General features: G+C 44.4%; 1 long non-coding RNA gene across 1 annotated transcript; it reads right to left on the reverse strand.

Annotated features, from left to right (window-relative positions):
- Positions 1 to 2,055: 2,055 nt before the first annotated feature.
- Positions 2,056 to 22,973, reverse strand: LOC116762770. The gene is made up of 4 exons (XR_004352340.1): positions 22,830 to 22,973; positions 7,764 to 7,913; positions 5,518 to 5,626; positions 2,056 to 2,277 (listed from the first exon to the last, which is right to left on the reverse strand). It is a non-coding gene; the product is annotated as an uncharacterized LOC116762770 (long non-coding RNA).
- Positions 22,974 to 23,690: the final 717 nt, after the last annotated feature.

Here is a 23,690-nt window from a genome sequence, read left to right on the forward strand (position 1 = left end):
GGTAAAACCTGAAAATCCTTGACCCTGGTCTCCACCCTATTTCTTCATGCCCCAGAGAGTCATCGTGCAATACATAAACAGACCTGACTGCAGCTGGTGTAGGAGAGAAGGGGGAAGCTTGGCCTCTCTCTCTCCTGAAGCCACAGCTCTCTGTGAAGATGGAGCGCTCCTACCTCTTACTTAGAAAACATTCACGCACAGGGAGGTGCATTGACAAGCATTTTAATAAACACCCCGCCTGGGCTTCCCTGGTGGCGCAGTGGTTAGGAATCTGCCTGCCAGTGCAGGGGACACAGGTTCGAACCCTGGTCCAGGAAGATCCCACATGCTGCGGAGCTAAGCCCATGCACCACAGCTACTGAGCCTGCGCTCTAGAACCCACCTGCCACAACTACTGAGCCCGTGTGCCACAACTACAGAAGCCCGCGCACCTAGAGCCCGTGCTCCGCAACAAGAGAAACCACCGCAATGAGAAGCCCGCGCACCGCAACGAAGAGTAGCCCCCACTCGCCGCAACTAGAGAAAGCCCGCGCGCAGCAACGCAGACCCAAAGCAGCCAAAAAAAAAAAAAAAAAAAGATGACTCTTTAAAAATGAAAAAAAAAATACCCCACCCCTCTCTCCTGTGTTAAGGCAGGAGCATGAAGGCCTGCTTCCTGCAGCCAATGGTTTAGATTCCAGACTCAGGCGAGTTGATGTGAAAGGTCTGATGGGCCTGCCTGGATGGATATCCAAATAAGCAATTTCTTACAAACGTGGAACCCAGTGATGGCGAGACCCACAAGGTGATGAAAGAAGCCCAAGATAGCATCAGAAATGACCTAATAGAGGGGGAGCCGGGGCAGAGGTGATTGGCATCCCAGCTTTTGCTAAATTTAACGTGACTAGCCAAGTAAGAGAAGTCATTATTGAGAAAACGTGGAAGTAGAGCCAAGAGTTTGGGTGATGGAAAATTAACTATAGTTGAGACATAAAATTTTACAATGTATGGATTGTAGAATGATTGGATGTCTTTCGTATTTTAAGAATGCAGCTCAATGGACCATCTCTTAGCATTATCCTGAAAGCTTACACTTTTGATTAAAACCTTCAAATCTATCTTAGAGATCCAGGAAAGAGTGTGCATACCTTAAACCCAAACATTCTACCACCTGCACAACAGGCATTCCCACGTTTCCTTCTATCTTTAATTTCATTAAAGGGGTTGTGGCCAAGCTAGAATTCTTGTATGCGAATTTTGTGTAGAAAATTCAAAGAAGTTAGAGATTTTAAAAGATTATTTAAGAGTTTACACATAGGGTTATTTTCAGGGAATACAAGATCAGACCCAAACTTAGCTACTGTGTTTGGGAAAACGACTGATGCAATGCCTTGGGTACTGCCTACCTGGAGGGGCTGGAGGCTGGCTTGGGACAGACCCCAGCACAGCCCAGGGGGACAGTCCTGTGACCCATCACGTGCTCACTGGGAGGAGCACGGAGACCAAGGAGGGGGGAGGTGAGCTGCAGGCAGGCAGACGTGAGTCCTAGCCATTCTCCTCTCCAGATGTCGCTCTGTTCCTTTCCACCTTGTCTGTTTCACTTACATCCACTTTCCAAACTCAGCCAGAATCTCAAGTGCTCATGTAATTGCACTGGGCTGGATGATGAGAGAGCCCTGAGGTTTGGAATTACTCACGCCAAGACCTGTCACACCAGAGAGCATTGTGTACCATGAACAAGAAGCCCAGAGGAATACAAAAGTAATAAAATAAGTGTGCTTAGGCGGTGTGTAGCAAATACAAATTTCCACGATATGCTAAATAATAAAGATGTTTCTCAAGAAATATCTACCCTAATGGAAAGGAATCACATGGCCTTAAATCGGCTGAGTTCAATTCATTCAGCATTTATTGAGATCCACTTATATCTGAGGCACTGTGAAAACCAATGGGAATGAAAAGTTGAACCACATATGATCACACCGGCGACGATTCTGTCCAGCTGCCCCCTTGCCCCACAACTTGTTCAATAAATCTAAGGACAGAGCAAACATCAACTGACTACCTGCTCTGAGCCAGGCACTGTGCTAGACTCTGAGGCTATCAAGTTGGTTAAACACACAGTTCTTATCCTTAGGAACTCATAGGCCGGTGGCCATTGCCTTTTTTCTGCTGCTTTTGTAAAGAACAGAAAGTCTTACCATCTGAAGTCATCGTCAGTATAGCAATAAAACTCTGAAAGATGCTAAAACTTGGCCCAGATCGAGAGGAGAAAACCATGCAGAAAAGAAGGAGTTTCTAGCAAAGAGACACAAAGAGACAAGAAAAAGGAAAAACTCTCAGTCACTTCCTTAGCATTGAACTCTTAAGTCACGACATATATATTCTGGTTCAGCACACTTTCACCTTCTGTGGCTGTTTTATTCCCATGTATTTGAAATAGGGCTGTAAGACGTAGCAAGTAAAAATACAGGAAATGCAGTTAATTTTCAGATAAGATTGAATTTCTTTATGTGAAGTTCAAAATTAACTGAGTGTTCTGGATTGTATGGGTAAACTCATTAGAAATTAGCTCTGTATTTACAGAGATTTGTGTACCCAGCTCCGGCGGGGCGCACCCCTTGTGAAGCACACGCAAGCTCTCTGCTTGAAGTGCTCTCTGGATACGCGAACTGACTTAGCTTCTCTGTTCAAAGCTCGTTTTGTTTTTATCAATCTTTGATTTAAGCCAACATCTTTGCCTGTTTCTTTGAAGAATTTTATTAGCTTTTTAGAGTTTTTGCCTGCTTAGGTGTCTCTGACTCCTTATAAGTTTTTTTTTTAGATGTTGTGGGTAGGAGTTTGTTAATTTATTCATTTAGATTTGCCGTGTTGGGTCTTCGTTTCTGTGCGAGGGCTTTCTCCAGTTGCGGCGAGCGGGGGCCTCTCACTGTCGCGGCCTCTCTTGTTGCGGAGCACAGGCTCCAGACGCGCAGGCTCAGTAGTTGTGGCTCACGGGCCTAGCTGCTCCGCGGCATGTGGGATCTTCCCAGACCAGGGCTTGAACCCTTGTCCCCTGCATCAGGCAGGGGACAGATTCTCAACCACTGCGCCACCAGGGAAGCCCTCCTTATAAGTTTTTATCCGGTCTCTATCAGAGTAATAATTCCATTCTTGGTCTTACTTCCTGGAAACTACTGGACCATGCATTCCACATCAAGGTGCCAGTTGGGCGATTAGTGAATTTTAATCAGGCAATGCAGTGCATAGTAAACCCTGGAAGGTTTTCTCATCATTGACCCAACAAGGAGAAGAATAGCAGAGTCTGTCCTGCTGTGTATGTGAAACCAGTCAGAGCAATATTCTTCGTATAGGACATTTGGCTTGAAACACACAAGCTCCTTTTTGGTCAAATTCAATTAGTCCAATTCATGTATTCATTCATTCACAGATACCTGAAAGGGAAGGTGACAGAAAGACTTGGGGAGCTGGTCATCCATAGCTGTGCATCCAACACAGTGGTGGCTCACCTTATGTGGTTACTTGCATTTAAATCTAAATGAACACAAGCCCCACATGGCACTAGCCACATCGCAGAACTCAGTAGCCACAAGTAGCTAGTGGAGCCTGTACGAAGCAGTGCAGATTACAGAACATTTCCGACAGTGTCACGTTCTCTTAGACAGAGCGGACCTAGGGGAAAACAGATACGGAACAGCTAACTTCACAACTTGTTGTTTATAGTAATTGTAATTACGTTGTGACATGAAGTAGAAGTTCAAGGGGGTATATGGTCACGTAACCTTCTGAGGAAGGGACATTTGGGTGGAAGCTAGCACACACGGGGTCGAGGGGCAAAGGGGACTGTCTGGGTGAGGGGCCAGGTGTGCAACACTCCTGAGGAGGAGGGGCAAGCAGCACTTAAGAGAAAGACACACGGCACGAAGGAGGCGGGAGGCCAAGGGGAAGCTGGAGGTGCAGGCAGGAGCCTGGAGGCCAGGCGAGGACTCAGGCCCTACTCCGAGTCCCCAGCAGGGAGGCTGGTCCTCCTTTGAAAAACCACTGAACCGCCTGTTCACCCGTAAGTCTAGCCCACAGAGTGGCCGGTTCACAGACGTAGGGGCAGAGGCCACACCGGCAGCAACACTGACATGTCTCCAGGTAAGTCAGAAAATTCCAGTAACACTGTCTGAAGTCGACACCTTATCGCACTAAAGTGTCAACGAGTTAACTCCATGAAGAATGCCGAAGGAAAAAAGTGATCTGAAAGTCACGAAAACTTTTTCAAACTGAAAATGTGAAGAGCTCAGAAAAGTCATCCAAGTCTAAATTTAAAAGAAAAAGAATTAAGGAGTGTGCGTGTGTGTGAAACAATTCAGAGAATGAATTAAATCTGAGAATGGCTAACACTCCCTGAAAACGTTCTCCGAGGCGGCGGCCCAGCACATCACCTGCATCCTGTCGCCCCACCCGCACCGCAGCCCTAGAAGGGAGTCCCTTGTCTCCGTGACAACGAGGAAGCTGAGTAATAACTTAGCCATTTAAAAAGCTTCATTAAAGGGGCTTCCCTGGTGGCGCAGGGGTTGAGAGTCCGCCTGCCGATGCGGGGGACGCGGGTGCGTGCCCCGGTCGGGAAGATCCCACGTGCCAGCGGAGCGGCTGGGCCCGCGAGCCACGGCCGCTGAGCCTGCGCGGTCCGGAGCCTGTGCTCCGCGGCGGGAGAAGGCCACGACGGTGAGAGGCCCGCGTACTGCAAAAAAAAAAAAAAAAATTCATTAAAAATTAACAGAAAACTATACCCAAGGAGGACTGCCCCTAAGTCTTCGGTTGCTGTGGGAAACCAGCAGTGTTCCCTCCCAGGCATCCGAGGCCGCGGTTTCCTCCCTGTGTGTCCTGGGTGTTTCACATGGCAAGACTCAGGAGTCCAGAGAATTTGAAATCAAGAGCTAAGCCGCACCAACACACAACAGCCATCGTCACAGCACGGGGCGTGGGGGTCAGGACCAGCCTCCCCAAGCTCAGGGGACACAGGCCCCAGAGGGCCTCGTCTTTGCCTCAGCCCCAGCTGGGCTGCTCTCCTCAGGGGCCAGCAGCCACTGTCCTCAGGGCGCCCCCTAAAGGGCTGGGGATCCTTGCACAGGAAATGACCATCCTCCCCACACCCTGAGTTAGCAATAGAGGAATCAGGAGTGCAGAAAGGTGGGCAACTCAGTTGGTTTCTAGCCTAATTCCTTCTCCAGGAGAGTACTTTAAACACCATCCCAGGAATTCCCTGGCGGTCCAGTGGTTAGGACTCCGTGTTCTCACTCCTGAGGGCCCAGGTTCAATCCCTGGTCGGGGAGCTAAGATCCTATAAGCCACAGCACGGCCAAAAACAAAACAAAAACACCACCATCCACAACCTCTAATATTAGTTTTTACAAGCCTCAGACATGGTAAGCTAGTTTGGGGAGAAAAAACATAGAGCAGGAAAAGCATAAGAATAATACACATTTAATTCTCGATATTTAGAATGCATTTGGGGACCTAAGTTTTGAAGGAAATAATGAACAGACTAACCTGAAATGTTTTTCCTACATTTCAGAAGAGACTGGTGAGTCTGACCGCTGCCTGCAGACCTTGTGCTGTAGCCGAACCAGAGGCCACATCAGGAACCTCGGGGTCCAAACTGGAAGAGACAGGAAAATCTCAATTCATGTCAACTATTGTGGTAATCACTACTTTTCTTCTAAAACCCTACATTTTAAAAAATATTTGATGATTTTTCAGTCAGGCCAGAATATAAGACATTTAATGTCATCTGTCCTCCACAAGTATTTCTATAACAAGGAAGCAATCAATAATAGCTTAAATATATGATCCTACAATCCCACTTCTTGGCTTATATCAGAGGAAACCATAATTCGAAAAGATACATGCACCTCGCAATGTTCACTGCATCACTATTTACAACAGCCAAGATGGAAACAACCTAAATGTCCATCGACAGATGAACGGATAAAGAGGATGTGGCACATATATATATATACTACTACTCAGCCATAACAAATAATGAAATAGTGCCATTTGCAGCGACACGGATGGACCTGGAGATGATCGTACTGAGTGAAGTGAGTCAGACAGAGAAAGACAAACATCATATGATATCGCTTATATGCGGAATCTAAAAAAAATGATACAAATGAACTAATTTACAAGACAGAAATAGACCCACAGACATACAGAACAAACTTACGGTTACCGAAGGGGAAAGGTGGGGGAGGGATAAATTAGGAGGTTAGGATTAGCAGGTACAAACTACTGTATATAAAACAGGTACACAACAAGGACCTACTGTACAGCACAGGGAACTCTATTCAATATTCTGTAATAACCTATAAGGGAAAAGAAATCTAAAAGAGAATAGACATATATGTAACGTATAACTGAACCACTTTGCTGTGCACCCGAAACTAACACAACATTGTAAATCAACTATATTTCAGTGACATTAGCACATTGTATATATGCATATATATGTACAGTAAGTTATATATATGTGTGTATATATTTTATATGTGCTCCAAAATGCTAGCAGTGATGGGGATTATGGTGTTGGTATTGGCTATTGCAAATGATCTCGCATTTCATCTATGTGCTACTGCTATACTTAGAAAAAACAGCTTTAAAATGAGGTCTCTTTATAAAGACGAAAAATAGCGTAATTTATTAAGCACTAACTCTGTCAGGCACTGTCCTGAGAATTTTACGTGTATGAATGCATGTCCTCTCCATACCAACTCTATGGAATAAGCATTACTGTTATCCACTGTGCCAGTTACTAAGTGATTGTAAATATCAACTATGCAACGATCAGGGACCTTGGAGACATCACGCTAAATGAAAGACCTCAGTCAAAACAGGACCACCCATTGTATGATTTCACTTATATGAAATATAAACTTTCAGAATAGGCAAGTCTGTAGGGACAGGAAGTAGGATTAGTGGTGGCCAGGGACTGTGGTTGCCAGGTCGTTGCTGCGTGTAGCCTGGGGAACACAGCCGTGGCATGACGGCCATGGTGGCTCCACAGGGACCGTGGCTTGAGGCTGTCAGTCAGCCGTACTCCGCACAGCAGCTTTGCTGGAAGGAGCCCTAAGGGATCCACCACCGTGGCTGCCACACGGAGGCCTGCCCGGCGGGGAACCGGTCCTTCTATGGTACCTGTGGGCGGTACCTGAGAGGAGATTTACAAAAGGGAGGTAGTGGGGTGAATGACACCCCACCATGGCAGGCACTTATTGGGCCAAGATTGAAACTTGTCATCCTTTCTCCTGGACCCGTCCTAAGTTCCTCTCGCTCTCGGCTGTCCCGTTGGCTGTGGGCCGTGGTGCCCTGCAGATGGAATTAGCATGGCCCGCCTCCAGGACCCCAGAGGAGACATCCGGACTCCTCTATGGGGGTTTAACACAAATCCACACAGCATCCAGCCCCACGGGCACCGCTGACACTGCAGGGTCTGCCATATTGTATGGCTCCAGGGGCAGGGCTGAGGCAGCAGGACCCACCGCAGAGCTTTGCCCTGCTCTATCCTCCGTGTCATCCAACACACAGGCCTGAGCACCTCCCAGGCATGTAAAGTGGCCTGCAGAGGTCAAAGAGGCAGTCTGGGCAACGTGTGCTAGGGATACGAGACACAGCACTTTATGTGTTACTCTGGAGGGGACATCTGGTCACCCCCTGGACCCCTAAAAACTTAACTCAATGGCAGCACCCTGAATTTTTGTATGGCTTGTCCCCCACCTTCTGACGCATACGTATCTTACCAAAGCCTCCAACAGGCTCACCGCTGCTCGCCTGACTTGTCCAGTCAGCAGGATGCCATCAATTTAATGAATTCATATGATGCTTTGCTCGATGGCCAGTGGTCCGTATTTCCTTGGACTGACACAGAGGGCAGGAAAGCTAACAGAGTCCTGGGACAGAATTATAAACAAATGTTATCGTCTGTTCTACACGAATACAAACTGGTTTTGTTCCTTTTTTCTGATGGGAATGGAAAAGAGCGCATCCACCAAACAATAACCACGTCTGGCCTCCAGCTCCAAATGCGCAAATGGAGCTCCTACTTGGTTGACCTTGGGTCGTCTACACGGATGCAGAAAAGGTAGGAAACTTGTGCAAGTTCACACAGAAAATTGTGCGGCCAGAAAGGGACATGGAATCCTACACTAAAACATTCTTCTCACCAGTATGTGAAATGTTGCAAGATTAGCAATGCTTTGGTAGGAGACGCAGGCATAGATAGAGGCCTGTAGGTGGAAATGCTTTCACCGTCCCTCTTCCATCCTTGGTCTGGGACCTTTCTTTGCATCCTATGGAGGGGATCTCTCCATCAGGACTTCCTACTCGACAGCTACTGACCCGTTTCCTCTTTGCCTTTTTAATGGGAACACCCACCATGTGTATGTCCGGTCACAAAGTCGCCTTGACAAGTACCATATGAAAATACCAGAAAGTCAAGGGGCAGTATGGTTGCATAGAACATGCTTTGTTTAAAAGTATGTTTTTAACATTTAAAAAAATCTATTCCTAAAGGTTACTCTTAACACGGGCTACTTGATCCAACTCCATTCTTTGTGATAGCGCTAAGCCAATAAAGCCAGGATCCTGAGCTGTCATTTGGTATCAATCACAACTTTCAAAAGAAGAAAGGGGACAAGCTTAGACCAGGTGACCTCTGGGGTCAGGACCCTGAAGCGGTTTGGAGTCAGGGAGCCTCAACATTTGCAGAAAGGGGCCGTAGCCTCTATCTCCCGACAGCCTTGACTAAACAGAGGCCACGAGAGACGCCAGAACCACCTTAAATTCTCACCCTCCTTTTTCTATCGCGTGTCACAGACAACTTCCTGTCACCCAAACGCCTCCTTCTTTCCTTCTGCCAAGAGGAAAATTGTTAGGTGCCATCATATTCAATAGATGGTTATTCAGTCGCACTTGAAAATATTCATTTACTGTAACAGGCTCATTATTCTAGGAATGTAATTGGAACCCAGACTGTTATGACCTCAGGAAATAGAATATAACAAAACTATGCAGAATATTAACATTGCCCCCCAAACGGGGCAGCCCTTTCCTCAGGGAAAGTGGAGAATCCATCACCCCACCTTTCTCTCCTCTCACAAACTCAGCGATGGTTGGATCTCTGGGAACCTTAGGAGACTTCGAATCAAAAATCCTTAATGGACCCATGGAGAAACTGAAGCCTATCAGCTTAAGAAAATAGAACTTTTACTGTCCTAGAGCGTTTCCTCTAGTGACCCTTCAAATCTGGAATAGCCAAGAACTAAGCAAGAAAGATCTTTTGTGTGCTGAGGTGTGTAGGGCATCAGGCAGCACGGAAGTTGGGTGGACTTATCTACAACCAGGTGTTCTGATAAGAACTGAAAGCATATCGAAAGGTGAAGGAAAATTAAGAGGGGGCATGAAAATCAAAGCCCCTATTAATAGCCTATGTAAAATGAGGGCGTTTGACAAGATGACAAGCTCTGACATTGTATTTCATGTCTATTATGCTTTTTAAAATTATTAATAAAATGGAGCTCAGTATAAATATAATGCCCTGTACACCATGCAAATAGCCGATGCAGGAATCTGGTTTGCTATTAATGATTTAGACTGGAATCTGTTCAACAAATGAGATTAAAATAATTAGAAGTGTAATTAGAAATGTTATCCCCTTCGGTGGGAGCAATGCTGAGGCTAATCTGAGACCTTATTTCTAAGCCTCGACATAGCCGTGTTCCAGAGACCTCACTTGAGTTTGGTCTCCCTTTTTGGAGTAAAGTTTTATGGCCTCATGTGACTTTATAAAAAGGCCATCATTATATGCGCGCACGCACACACACACACACACACACACACACACACACACACACACACACGAGCCATGTTTGAAATTTCTAATTTCAGCCTCTGAACAAAGAAACTATTTTGTAGTATAATAAGACATATTTACTAGTATTAAAGTAGCAGGCTTATTGTAAGTTTTACAACATTAAAAATGTGATGGGATTTTTAACCCCAAAATAATTTATAGCGCTTAACATTTCTCAGTTGACTTAAAAACACAGAGCCCAGACCAACAATCCAACAGATAAATGGGCAAAGGATAGGAACAGAGAATAATTATATCTTAAAAATATGAAAAATAGGAAAAGATACTCACTGCGCTTAGTATAAGAAAAATGCAAATTAAAACTATACCAAGATGTCATTTTTCATCAATCACCTTGGCAAAACTCCAAAAGTTGTTAGTACTTTTCACTGGTGAGGCTTCGGGAAAACAGGCCCCCTCATACCTTGCGGTGGTAGTGCAGATTCCTTCTGGTCCAGCGATGCTCTAGTTGGCAATAGCCATCAGAATCATCATGCATATTACCCTTTAACCCACTATTTCCCTTCTGTAACTTTATCCTACATGTAGACTTGCACACGTGCAAAGTGACATATAAAGAAGGCTTTCCATTGCAGCTTTGTTTATAATAACAAAAGACTGGAAACACCCCAAATTTCCATTATTTTAAAACTATTTAAATTATGGAACATGCAGTTATTTGAAAAAATGAGGAGTCTTTCTATATATTGATATGGAAAAAACCTCCAGATCTATAATTTTGTGGAAAAGGCAAAGGTGAAAAACCTGAGAGTATCGTATATTCCTTTTGAGGAACAATGAAAGGAGAGATAAAAAAATATATAGTTGTGTTTGCTAGTATTTATATTTAAAAACTCTGGAAAGATGCACAAGAAACAAACAAAAGTTTTATGGGAATGAGATGGATAGCAGATAGAGGTAGAAGGAGGGCTTTCTACTACATACTTTTCATTTATTTTTCTTCCAGCTTTATTGAGATATAATTGATATATAACATTATGTAAATGTAAGGTGTGCAACGTGATGATATAAAGTATGTAGATATTGTGAAATGATTGCCACAATAAGGTTAGTAAACACATCCATCACCTCACACAGTTACAAGTTTTTTGTTGTATGTGTGGTGAAAACTTTTAAAATGTACGCTCTTAGCAACTTTCAAATATGCAGTACAGTGCTGTTAATCATAGTCACCATGCTGTACACTTCACTCCTGGGACTTATTCATTTTACTACCTCTGGAAGCCACCAAACTGTTTTCTGTTTACATGAGTTTTTGTTTTTTTAAGATTCCACATGTAAATGAGATCAGACAGTATTCGTCTTTCTCTGAGTGGGAATAACACAAAGTGCCCTCAGGCTTCCTCCATGTGGTCACAAATGTGGTGCACATATACACCACATTTCCTTATCCTTTCAGCCATCAGTGGGTACTTAGATGGTTTCCATGCCTTGACTACTATGAATAATGCTTCATTGAACACGGCTCAGCGGCCACGGCCCGCGGGCCCAGCCGCTCCGCGGCATGTGGGATCTTCCCAGACCGGGGCACGAACCCGTGTCTCCTGCATCGGCAGGTGGACTCTCAACCACTGCGCCACCAGGGAAGCCTGATGGTTTCTTTTTTAAAAAAAATTTTATTGGAATATAGTTGATTTACAAATGCTGTGTTAGTTTCAGATGTACAGCAAAATGATTCGGTTATACATGTTTCTTTTTTGTATGAAGTTTTTTGGTTTGATGTAGTCCACTTGTTTATTTTTGCTTTTGCTGTTGTATCTTTTCACCTACTAGAAAAATCAGCATGTATTTCATGGTGACTGATTTTTAAAATGTTCCTTAAAAAATACTTTGCTTCTTATTTAGACCTAGAGTTAACCATGATAAAGTTAGCCAAGATATCGTGAGAGTCCCAGTTAGATACCTTTATTACATAAAGGTTTAGTGACATGTTTAAATTATTATTTTACTATTATTGCCACAGCCTCCTAGTGGGCTTCCCCCGCACCTGCCATCAGTACATCTTCAAGCCAGCAACCAGAACCATCCTGCTGAGAGCATGGCTGAGATCGTGTCAGTTCTGCTCAAAACTCTCTAAAGGCATCCTGTCTTGCTCTTCATAAAATCCCTTTAATGGTGTATGAGCTCCAGTGAAAGCAGCCCCCAGCACCTCATGTGCCAGGTGTCACTGTGGCTTCTTAGCTACAAATGCATCCTTCTTTGCCTGCCTTCTGATGCTGGAGCAGGTCCTGGGATATTCTCCTGGTGCAAGGCCCAGCTTTGTCAGCAGAGGGCACTGCAGGGGGAGGTGATGGTGTTTGATTTTTCTCTTATAGCTCAGCTGCCGGAGATCCAAAGATGCCCACTCCCAGATTGCCCAGGGGATCATGTCATACCGTCTCCAATGAGTCTGAATATGTTGGGATGGGAGAGGACCATCCAGCTTCACCTTCCTCAGGTGCTCTGACTCAGCCCTCAGTAGCTCTCCCTACATCTGCTATTTCCATTTCCTTTAGGGTTCTCGCTATCTCTTAGTAGGTAATCCTTCTTTTACTAGTTAATAATTTTTGTATTAAATTTCCCTATTCAAAAAATGAGTATGACAAAAATGGGTTACCTGTCTACATACTAACAGAGAACATTTTGAAAAGGAAATCAAGGAAACAATCCCTTTCACAGCATCGTCAAAAAGAATAAAATACTCAGTAATAAACTTAACCAAGGAGGTGAAAGATTTGTACACTGAAAGCTGAAAATGTTGCCGAAAGAAATTAGAGAAAAATAAATGGAAAGCATTCCATGTTCATGGATTGGAAGATTTAAAATACTAAAACTAGACTTCAGACTTAAATTGGTAAAATGCCCCCATTACAGTGTCCCCAAAGCAATCTACAGAGTCAGTGCAATCCCTATCAGAATGCCAATGGCATTTTTTGCAGAAACAGAAAAAAAAATCCTAAAATTCATGTGGAATGTTAAGGGACCCCAAATAGCCAACACAATCTTAAAAAAGAACAAAGTTGGAAGCATCATAGTTCCTGATTTCATAACATATTACAAAGCTACAGTGATCAAAAGAGTATGGTACTGGCATAAAGACAGACAAATACTGTATGATTCCTCTATGAAGGATCTAACTAACCAAATTCATAGAGATGGGAAGTAGAAGGGTGGTTGCCAGAGGCTGGGGGGAGGGGGACTGGGGAGTTGTTCAAGGGGTATTGAGTCAGTTTTACAAGATGAAAAAGCTGTAGAGATCTGTTACACAGCAACGTGAATACGCTAAACAGTACTGAGTAGTACACTTTAAAAAATGTTAAATGTAAGAATGGTTAAAAAAAAAGGTAAAAAATAATATGATTAAACTTTGATGTCAAGGTATGATTAGGACATCTGATTTTCTGGGAAATGGAATGAGATTCTAAACAAAATACTACAAAATTTCTCAATCATAAACATCTTGCAGCATTAAAAAAAACACAAAACTATACTTTTGTCCTTGACTAGACCCAGACTAACCCTGATCTCACCTGTCATTTATTCTGACTTCCGTTCTGCTCCTCAAATCAGCAGACATATTCCGACCTCAGAATGCTTCCAATTGCTGTTCCCTCGGCCTGCATTGCTCCTTCAAGTCTTTGCTAAGATATCACTTTCCCAGTGAGGACTTTCCGTGACGCTCTAATATAAAAACCCTGTTCCTTGAAATTACCCTCTTTCCCAGCTTCATTCTTAGTCTAGTGCCAATTACAGTCTGACAGCCATATATTTTATGTCGTTTTTTACTGCCAATGATATAAGCTTCATGATGTAAGTTTCAAGAGGACAGGAATTCATTCCTTCATTCATTTATAGAATCCTGTTTACTATTGGTTCCCCCAAACCTACAAATGTATCAAGCACATATTAGGAGCTCAATAATACTTGTTGAAATGGTAAATTAATTCATGAATGAAACAATAACCTTTCGAAGCCACGACAGAGCACGAGTGGTTCGGAATCCAGGTCATCTGATTCCGGAACCTGCACTTTTATTCTCTCTGCCCTGATGCTTCCCTATCACAGGAGGCCGTTAGTGGGTTAGGCTGTCTCTTCTAGTTGACAAGAACATTACCAATAGTATTTAGGCGAAATATTTAACAAGATTTGGAATGATCTCTCCTTTCCCACTCAGCTTGGGCCTCGGCAGCCGCAGAAGAGAGATTTCGATGTTTTGTGGCCATTCACTCTATGTTCCCATCTGTCCCCAACGAAAGGAAGCGGTGGGCTTTGCCCTTTCCATGGGTGATCTCTGCTGGCAGATGTTAACTCAGTGATCTGATCTAGGATGTTGCTGGGGATTGATTTCAAGCTTACAGGTTCATAATCTCCAAAGCTCGGCCGTTACACTTAAACAAGGAAACTAACAGGACCTTGACCCGCTCCCTTCCTCTGGCACCACTGCAATGATTCTCCATGAGTTAACATAACAAAATGACTCTGAAATTATTACACTTCCAAGTTTGTTTGTCTTTTTTAAATAATCTGTACGTTCATCCATTCTAATTAAAAACTTGCTAAAATATCTGAAATAACAATTCCAATATGTAATATCTCATAATAGAATATTAAAACATCTATAATCTTCAATTACTTATGGTTTAAAAAATTCTATTTTCCTTATAGGTGCATTTGTAACCAAGTAATCATAAACTCCAAGACACTAATTTTGCTCAGAATCTATGGCAACCTGGCCTGATCTAGGGCAACCCATTCGTGTTCTGGCTCTAATATTTACGTGCCTTGATGAGTGCTCACATCTTTTAGAAAACGGGAAGGCGAAAATAAGAGTACAAGCAGACAGTGGTACCTGGCCCTTCCTGGCCACTGTGCAGGTAAGTATTCTGAGGCCCCGTGTTGATACATACCTGCCATATAAGAAAATTCAACCACTGGGTCCCAAGCCAAAGATGTGCTAATCTAAGTTATACCGACTGTTATGACAAATCACTCTTTCTTTCCAAATTTCCCCCGTTTGTGCTTTCAAAGGCTGGCCTTGTGCCTCTGCATAACATGTAGGGCCAAGATGCTGCTCTGAGCTCATCTGATCTGGAGAGATAGGATGACCTGTCAGACGTGGATTTTGTTGCCTTTGCAAAACTCATGTATGGGAAAGAGTGGAACATGGTGAAAGCAAAAACAAAAAATTAAATAAGTGAAAAACTCTTAAGGGTGAAAAGTTGAGTGTGTGTAGTCACACACACACACACACACACACACACACACACACAAACAGAAACCTAAACAACATATGAGGTAATTGCTATATATCACACTCTATATCCTAAAATCAGAGAATAACTCTTTTTTCCAAATGACCTATTAATAGTCACAAAAATTGACTCTAGTCAGCCAGAAAGAAGACCTCCATACATATTTTAAATTAAAAAAGTAAAACTAACATTTTCTGATCATAATGCAATAAAAGGAGAAATTAATAATAAAAGTAGAAACTAGAAGACAAACCTACCATCTAGAAATATTTTTAAAACTTTAAATTCTTCTGTCACCGAAAAATCAAGATCAAAATAGCAGAATATTTAGAAAACAACATATATAAAAACCCATGAGGCGCAATTAAAGGAATGTTCGGAGGGAAAGAGTCGCTTTAGATACTGACGTTGCTAAAAAGGAAATATGGAAGATGAGCGAAGTAAGCATACAGTTTAAGAACTTGGAAAGAAAACAACAGAATGAACTTAAGGAAAACAGAAAGAAGGAATTTCTACAACTAAAAGCAGAAATGAAAAAAATAAAAAATAGGAAAACAGTAATACCAGTCCATAGATACAAGCACTGATTTTAGTAAAACTCACATCAAAAACCACTGGAAGATCCTACTGTATAGCACAGGGAAATACAGTCAATGTTCTGGGATAAACCATAATGGAAAAGAATATAAAAAAGAATAAATATATGTGTAGAAATGAGTCACTTTGCTGTACAGCAGTAATTAACACAACCTTGTAAATCAACTATACTAACCCTAAATCAACTATATTTCAATTTTTAAAAAGCTATTGGAATGATGAGGGGAGAAATACCAATATGAAAAACACCAGAGGGCTCATACGTGGTGGTGAAAACGTGAAAAAGTAGACACAAATTATCATTAGTATCCCCAACTCCAGTCTCTGAGCTCCCGCAGGGTCCAGTTTCTCCCCTCCTTCCCCCCATGGGTGCCTCAGGCCCTCATCCTGGCCCTTGAAGGCTCTGTCCCGGAAGCAGGGTCCCAGCTTTCCTTTCTCCCTACAGCCCCACTCCCACTGCTCAGATGAGCCAAGCTCCCGCCAGGGCCTGAGGCCAGCACGTCACAGCAGAGCGCGACACAGCAAACCCAGCTCCTCATGCCCCCTCTAAGGAGAGGTGATTGAGGCTCCGTCACTGTGATGTGGGGGCAAAGTCAAAGAAACTGTCTACGGTTGTGACCCAAAGAGGAAGTTTTTAGCAGGAGAATTTCTGAAGTTATGGCTCTGACTTGGGGCCCCCAACTACCAGTTCCCAGGGTCCTGCAGTCAGACTTCATAGAGGGCTTGGTCAGCCAGGTCCACATAGGAGGCAGACGGTTCGCCTGGAAAACTCTTAGTGAAAAGATCATTACAGAGGTTTGTGCAGGTTTGGGGGTCAGTCAGGTACTCCAGTAGCAACAGGGAAAACGATTACCCCACACCAAAAGGTAAGGCAAGCGGTGCTCCCCACGGGGGACATGGGCACTGCCGACCCAGGACAGGTGGGTGAGCTTCCAACCTCTTTCTGCCCCACCCTCTGATATCCCACAGGTGTTGTCCACTGGTCAAACCCAACTGGATGCCAGCGTCCCTGGGCACAGAGCAGGCTGAGAAGGACCGAGAATAAATCTGGGCTCTGTGATCAATACAGAACAGCCGGCTCGGCCACAATCTGCACTGAGGCTCACCTGACCCCCATGGATGGCACCTTTTTCCTTCAGAGACGACCCCACTGACAGTGGACGGTCCAGACTGCACGCCGACGTCTTGTTCATGAAGACTGATGGAACTTTCTCTCTTCCCAGATGTGAACTAAAGTCCCCAAGAAGCTAAAATGTGTTCTGGAGAACTGACACATTATCGTGTCAAAAAATCACCTGAAACATCTCCAGAAGTAATTGAAGTTTAAAAAACGAAAACAAAAACCAGGAAGGCATTTCCTATAGGGGTAATTATTTGGACACCACTGGAAATCAGTGTTTGTATGATGTGCTCACAAAAGCCGAAATGCACTCTGGGATAAACCCCACCATCTGTAACACAGGCTCATTGCATTCCCTTCCGACGTCACAGGCACACAGACAAAAGGAGCGGTGTTTGTGAAGGTGTCTGTCCAGCTGTAAAGAGCTAGGCAAATATAAGTTTATAGTATTATATTTATATAATACAATCTGTTATTATTATATTATAATGTTATATAATATTATAATACGAATTAATAAACATGCATTATATCTATGATATACATTCAGAAGAAATTCTTTAGTTTACTCTTTTATTAAACAAGTATTTATTAAGTATTATGGGCCAAGCTTCTAGAATATACAAACAAACATGAAAAGTCCAGCCCTCAGAATTTACACTCTAGAAAGTGCAGGGTTCAACAAACTGCGGTGGGTGGGTCCAATCGCCTGCTATCTATTTACAGCCTGTGAGCTAAAAGTTGTTTTTACAGTTTTAACTGGTTTTTAAAAATAAGAAAAATAATATTTCATGTCAAAATTAGATGAAATACAAATTTTAATGTCCATGAATAAAGTTTTATTGGAACATGGCCACACCACTTGTTTACATATGGTTACGGCCGCTTGACGCCATCACCGCAGAGTTGAGCAGCTGAGACAGAGACCGTGTAGCCCACAAGGTCTAAAGTAGTTATTCTCTGGCCTTTACAGAACAATGTCGCTGAGCCCTGATCTAGCAGAAGACAGATCTGTAAACAAATAACTGTAGCAAGTTCAGCGTAAGGGTGCAGTCAGGGCAGAGCACAGGACAAGATCACATCCGCCGTAGGAGGCATGGGTGGCGCTGGGGAGCCAGAGGCTTTAGGAGGAGGCGGGCTTGGCCATTCCGGGGCAAACTGTACCACCCACGCGACATTGATAAATGTACCCATCAGCAGGACTTCCTCCAGGGACCGTTTTCGTAATGCTGACGGTGAGTTTATCCAGACCCCACCAAACGTCTGTCCTTTTCCCCAGGTGACTGATGCCACACCCATGCTAGATTAATAGATGGCTGAGTGTTTTGGAGACAATCTCTCTGGCCAAGGCATAACTTACTCGCTCAGGAATTGAAGCTGTGCCAACCTATAGCCTGACTGCCACTGGGTTTCCATCAGCTACCAACTAGCCACAGAGAGAAATGGGAAATTTGTGGTTGGACAGGATTCAAAAATGAAAAATAACAGAAAGAGTTGGGTTGAAAGCAAGGGCCCACGAGCGGAGGGACACTCCATGCGAAACCACAGCACCAGGAGAAGGATGGAGACAAGAAAAGAAAAGAAACTATCAAAGGCACCGAGAACAAGAGGCCCAGGGAGCATGCTGCAAAGGACCTGGGGAGTGCGGAAATCAACACAGCAGAGCGCTGGGCCTCGTGAGGCGGGGGGGATGGGAAACCCATCTCCTCTCCCCAGTTCCAATAAGGAAATGAGACGCTGCTCTCTGAAAGGAGCAAGAATGCCATGCCCCGGGCTTATCTGAAAGGGACTGATAGCTCCGACAAGCAAGTAATTTGACGTGAGTGTAAGACACTGGTTGAGCATCCCTCCTCCTTCCCTCCCCCACGCACTGGCCGTGGTCCCTGGCTCTCTCCGCACCATGGTCACTGGTGCTGTGTAGAGGGGCACATCCCCTGCTGGCATCTGGGGAGGATTCCCAGTGGAGAACCAAAGGAAAGGGAAGACGTGCGCGGGGAGGATTTGCAGTCCTGGGCGGGGTGGATGGCAGCGCCGGGTCTCCCGAAGATTCTAAGAAGCCTCCCTTCTCCCCTTGAGCTCTGCACGGCCAGCCTTTGCTGTCTGCTTCCCCGCAGTGCGCTAAGCCCCCGGCATCAAGCCCACCAGCAGTAAAGCAGCCCAGCCACGGTCCCCACACCAGCCCCTGTAATAGCAAAGAGCTAAAGAGACCTCTGCACAGATCTCACTTCACCTCTGTTTCCTGGAAGGTGTGTTCACGCTCACCCGAGCACTTTCCTCGGGATCCTAGAGCCGCCTTGCTCGGGTGTGATCCTCGCCGAGAAGGAGACGGCTGCCTGGTAGCGGAGATAACTCTTCTGTATTTTACAGATTTAACGTGCTTGCGTCTTACAGAGCCTCACAATAATGCTGTGGGCGGATCATTTTACTCCCACTTTGCAGGTGGGATCACTGAGCCACAGAGAGGTTGCAAACTACCTTGTCCAAGATGCTTTCGCTGAAACGTGCCGGAGCCAGGGCAGGACCTGGGTCTTCAGGGGCCAGCTCCTCCACGTTCCATTGGCTGAAGCTGCCTGGATATACACTATGTTTACATCACTGACGGACCCAACGCCTTCCAAAAGAGTTAGCATTCGTATTTGCTTTAGCCCACCACAAAAGAACAAGATTCGTCCTAAGGAGTGAGGACCAGAGAGAACGTAAATAAATTAAGTATAATGCTGCTCATTTTGAAAGTGTGTGTGCATGTGTGTCTGCATATAGGAGTTGGATGTGGGATGTATGTGGATTTCTCTGTGGGGCGTGTATGTGTGTTTTAGGTGCCTGTGTGTGTGTAAGTACACAAGTGCAGAAGGCATCTTGCCAGGAAAATGGGGGAGGTGGGAGGAAAACACAGGTTACACCCACCACAGGACTCAATGCTGCTGCCCTGGCCTTCAGAGCAGGCGGATCGGGGGAACTTTCCAGAGAAGGAGAATCTTGAGTCTTGAGGCTGGGGGCCCTCAGAGTGGTGCCCGGCTCCACTTCTCCATCCATGGCAGGAAGGTCAATCCCTCGCCTCATGCCAGTTTTCCGCGTGTGTTCACTTCAATCACGAGGACTCTTTTAGAAGAAGCTGACGAAGCGGGTGTTTATAAATGTAGGCCTGAGATGAGGGCAGTGTGGGTTAGGGCGGCGAGTTATTTACAGCCTCCCTGTGACAGTCCTAATCCTGTGGGCTTCCTTGCATTACTCTTCAGAGAATTTTCATTCGTGAAGAACAGCAAATTGTTCATCTCTGAAACACTAGATAGTTCTGTGACTCTGAGAGTATTTTGAAAATTATAAATGATAAGGAAACTCTGGGCCAGATTTTTTATATGACTCTCCAAGAATTATGTAGGATGGGAATCTGACCCTTTGAGAATTAACGATGTTTCTGGAGACGGGGAAGACTTCACGCACCAGAACGAAAGTGCCTTAAATCATGTCGGTGGTACAATTATCTCTCAGCAAAGATCCTCAGAGTTGAAGTTCAAGCTGTGGACCAGAAGGATGGTTGGGGGAAACAGGGTCCCCCTTGTTAAAATAAAGCAATTAGCTTAATATAGACTATCAGGCAGGGAGAGCAGGGGAGGGGAATTCCCCTTGTCAAACGCTGAACATTCAGAGAATCACTTAGAGCAAAAGTAATAAGGAGCTCTTCGTGAAAAAGTTGGCCCTATACCATGTCTAAATGCAAACATGTGTGTTCTTTCTTTTTTTAATTCATTTAAACTTCTGTTAACTGGGAATATTTTTATGTTCATTCTGTCGTTCCCTTTCTCACTTGAACAAAAATGTGTCAGGGGACAAGAATGGCGCCCAGGGTTGCAAGCGTGTTTAGACACCATAAAATACTTAACAGCTCTTTCCGGTATGGTTAAACCCCACCGAACGGCTAAACAAACTTTAACTTACAATTCACGGGCTGAAGCACTCAAAGGGCCATAAGACTTTGCTGCTGCTAATTTATATCTCTTAGAGGCATGAAATAAAAAATGAGTCATTTAGAAGTTCCCAAACCCACATTCCTTCTTGTGAAATAAAGATTTTTATTTCCAGGAGTTTACGTTCTCTTTGCCACAGAGAAGAGCAGCATTGCTCTGATAGCTTTAAAGTTCTTTGCTCCCTATAGAGATTTTAAAAAATAAGCCTTGAAAATAGGTGATTTGGACCCAATCGGGATCCAGAGTTTGCTTGGTTCTTATAAAATGAGTGAAATAAATTAGCTTTTGCAATGATACACCTGGGTGATTGTCAAAAATATTATCCTGAGTTTCTTACTCAAAGAATATCTGCTGTGGGACTCCATTAATCCGAAGTCCCCGAACAGACTAAGTCATCTATGTTGATAAAGCCCAAACAGCAGCTGTCTGATTGTGAAGGGGGAATAAGGGAACTTTTCTATCTTGATGGGGGTTTTGGTGGATGGAGAGCTATATGATAAGACACCCGTAGGAAATTGTTAACAGTAGGATCTAGGTCATGGATATGCAGGTATTCCCATAAAACCCTTCCAGCTTTTTCAGAGTAACAACTTGGAGAAAGGTGAAAGGAGGTACTACCCGCATCAGGCCAGGGACACTGGCTAAGCTGCAGCTTCTCAGACCAGCTCACACAAAGGTCACCTGCACATAGGCAATCCCGACTCTTTAATTTAAACCCTTCTCAGGTCTGCTTACATGTCGGAACCGAGATGTTTATTTGCTATGGATTTGCTATGGATTATCTTAAACAGTATTAAAGTCCTCACAAAGCTGCTCAAGAGTCATACAGTCCCTTCCTCTAATACGGAAGCTACAGAATTTGTGCAGCAAAGGGTAGATACGACAGCCACTTCTGGGCTATGAGATGTAAGCAGACGTCTTAGGACAGTGTCCCAGAAAGCTTTTTAAAAAGGAAAAACACAGTAGGTCTGTCCACTTCAGTCTTTTGCTCCTTTTCCTTCATTCATCTCCTTTCTTCCTGCCTGGAACACAGTGCCTGGAGGTGCAGCAGCCATCTTGCCACCATGAGGATGAAGACACACACACACACACACACACACACACACACACACACACACACACTGAGGATGGCAGAGCAGGAAGGTAGATGGAGCCTGGGCATTAGCCCTGTTTTGGCCACACTAAGATTTCTTGTTACCTGACACGAATAAATTCCTTATTTTGTAAACATCTTCAGGTTTTCTACTACATTCAGTCAAACACATGCCTAACTAATATTTAGGTATCTTAGATCAGCTCTCAAAATGATTTTAACTTACATTGACTTCAGCAAGGAATGTAGCATGTTGAACACTTTGACTAGGAAGGAGGAAGGGTGAAACGCCATGCAACCAGCATGGACAGAGACACGGATGGAGAAGGTCATGAGGACCTGGGGAGCAGGGGCGGGGGGCGTTAAAGCCTATCAGTATGTCTTCCTTTTCCTCCTCCACCCTTGTTAACATTTTTGTACTGAATCCGGTAAAAAAAAAAAAATGTACAAAGTGCAGGCTTGAAATGAAGAGGGGCTACCCCAGAGAGCACGATGCAGCAGCCTGGGAGACGTCATGGAAGGAACAGGGGAAACAGTTGCCAAACAGACAGCCCTGTAGTTGCACAGATTGACTGCGTGTCTTATTACATCTGAGGACCCCAGGAAACACCTTATCCCACTTCTGCCACCCTCTCTGCATTCCCATCAGAGGCTCCACCTCACAGCCAAAGCCACAGGGTCTTCCAAATGCCAGGGGCCTGGAGGCAGCGTCCATGAAGGGCCAGCCCAGGACATCTTGGCGATGGTGGCTGGGAGCCAGGTTGAGGGCTGGGAGCCACCAGGATACAGTCAACCGGGATGACTGAGTCATTCTACAGATGCTGCAGCTACTTGCCAACCCAGGTTCCCAGACCAGGTTCAAATAGAATAATTTGAGCAGAGTGAATTCGCACTAACGTGAAAACACGAAGAAGATACAGATCTGTACCTTTCTTACGTTTCCAGAAATGGCTGGCTTCCTGCCCACGGCAAATGTAAAACTTCAATCTGCTAAACTTTGAGAAAGGATGATTTGACTTAGCGTTGGTATGTAGAACGCTGTAGATAACGTCTCTCAACATCTTCTAGTTTGGCATCACCACGTCATTTTGATATTATTTAAGCCTCTTTGACTGAGGCAGCAACCCTGGGCTGGAAATGCAGGCAGCTGACTCTGGAAACACAAGCAGAAAACTGTCAGGCCACCCCGTTCCTGCTCTCCACATGTTGAATTTCACTGGACACTCGCTTATTACAAAACTTGAAAAATATTGTAAACATCTTTCAAAGCCAAACCTCGCCCCAGTCCAACAACTAACGCGACGTGAGTGGCCTGTGAGTTTATAAACCTGGAAGTCACATTCAATCACTAGCAGAGAAGGGAGTTTACTTTCGTGGCCAAATGTGTTTTCTGCTTATGACAGGATTTTTTAAATTGCTAGTGAAAGTCGCTATGGCACAGATGGAAAATTACCAGGCAAACGCTGACCATTCACTTTGTGGTGATGGCTTTGCTCTCTTTTGTTTTTGAAAATAGCGGCACTTTTCAAAAAACAGGAAAGTGTGTTTTCTAGTGTTAAAGTCCTTGCCCTGCCTTGGTTACACAAAAGGTTGAAAACAAGCCATTTTACTTCAAAGAGTGTACTGATTCAGAGCAGGCACAAGCGTGTGTGATGATATTTACGTCCCTGGTTTACTCCAGCTATTACTGGAGGCCCTGACTCTTGTGGTCTAAGGGCATCGCAGTGGGACACTGGGATGTCTCCACATCCAACACACCAGACTTGTGTGGAGAAACTCAGCGCGGCAG

Source organism: Phocoena sinus, chromosome 11 (assembly GCF_008692025.1).
Source record: "Phocoena sinus isolate mPhoSin1 chromosome 11, mPhoSin1.pri, whole genome shotgun sequence".
NCBI lineage: Eukaryota > Metazoa > Chordata > Mammalia > Artiodactyla > Phocoenidae > Phocoena > Phocoena sinus.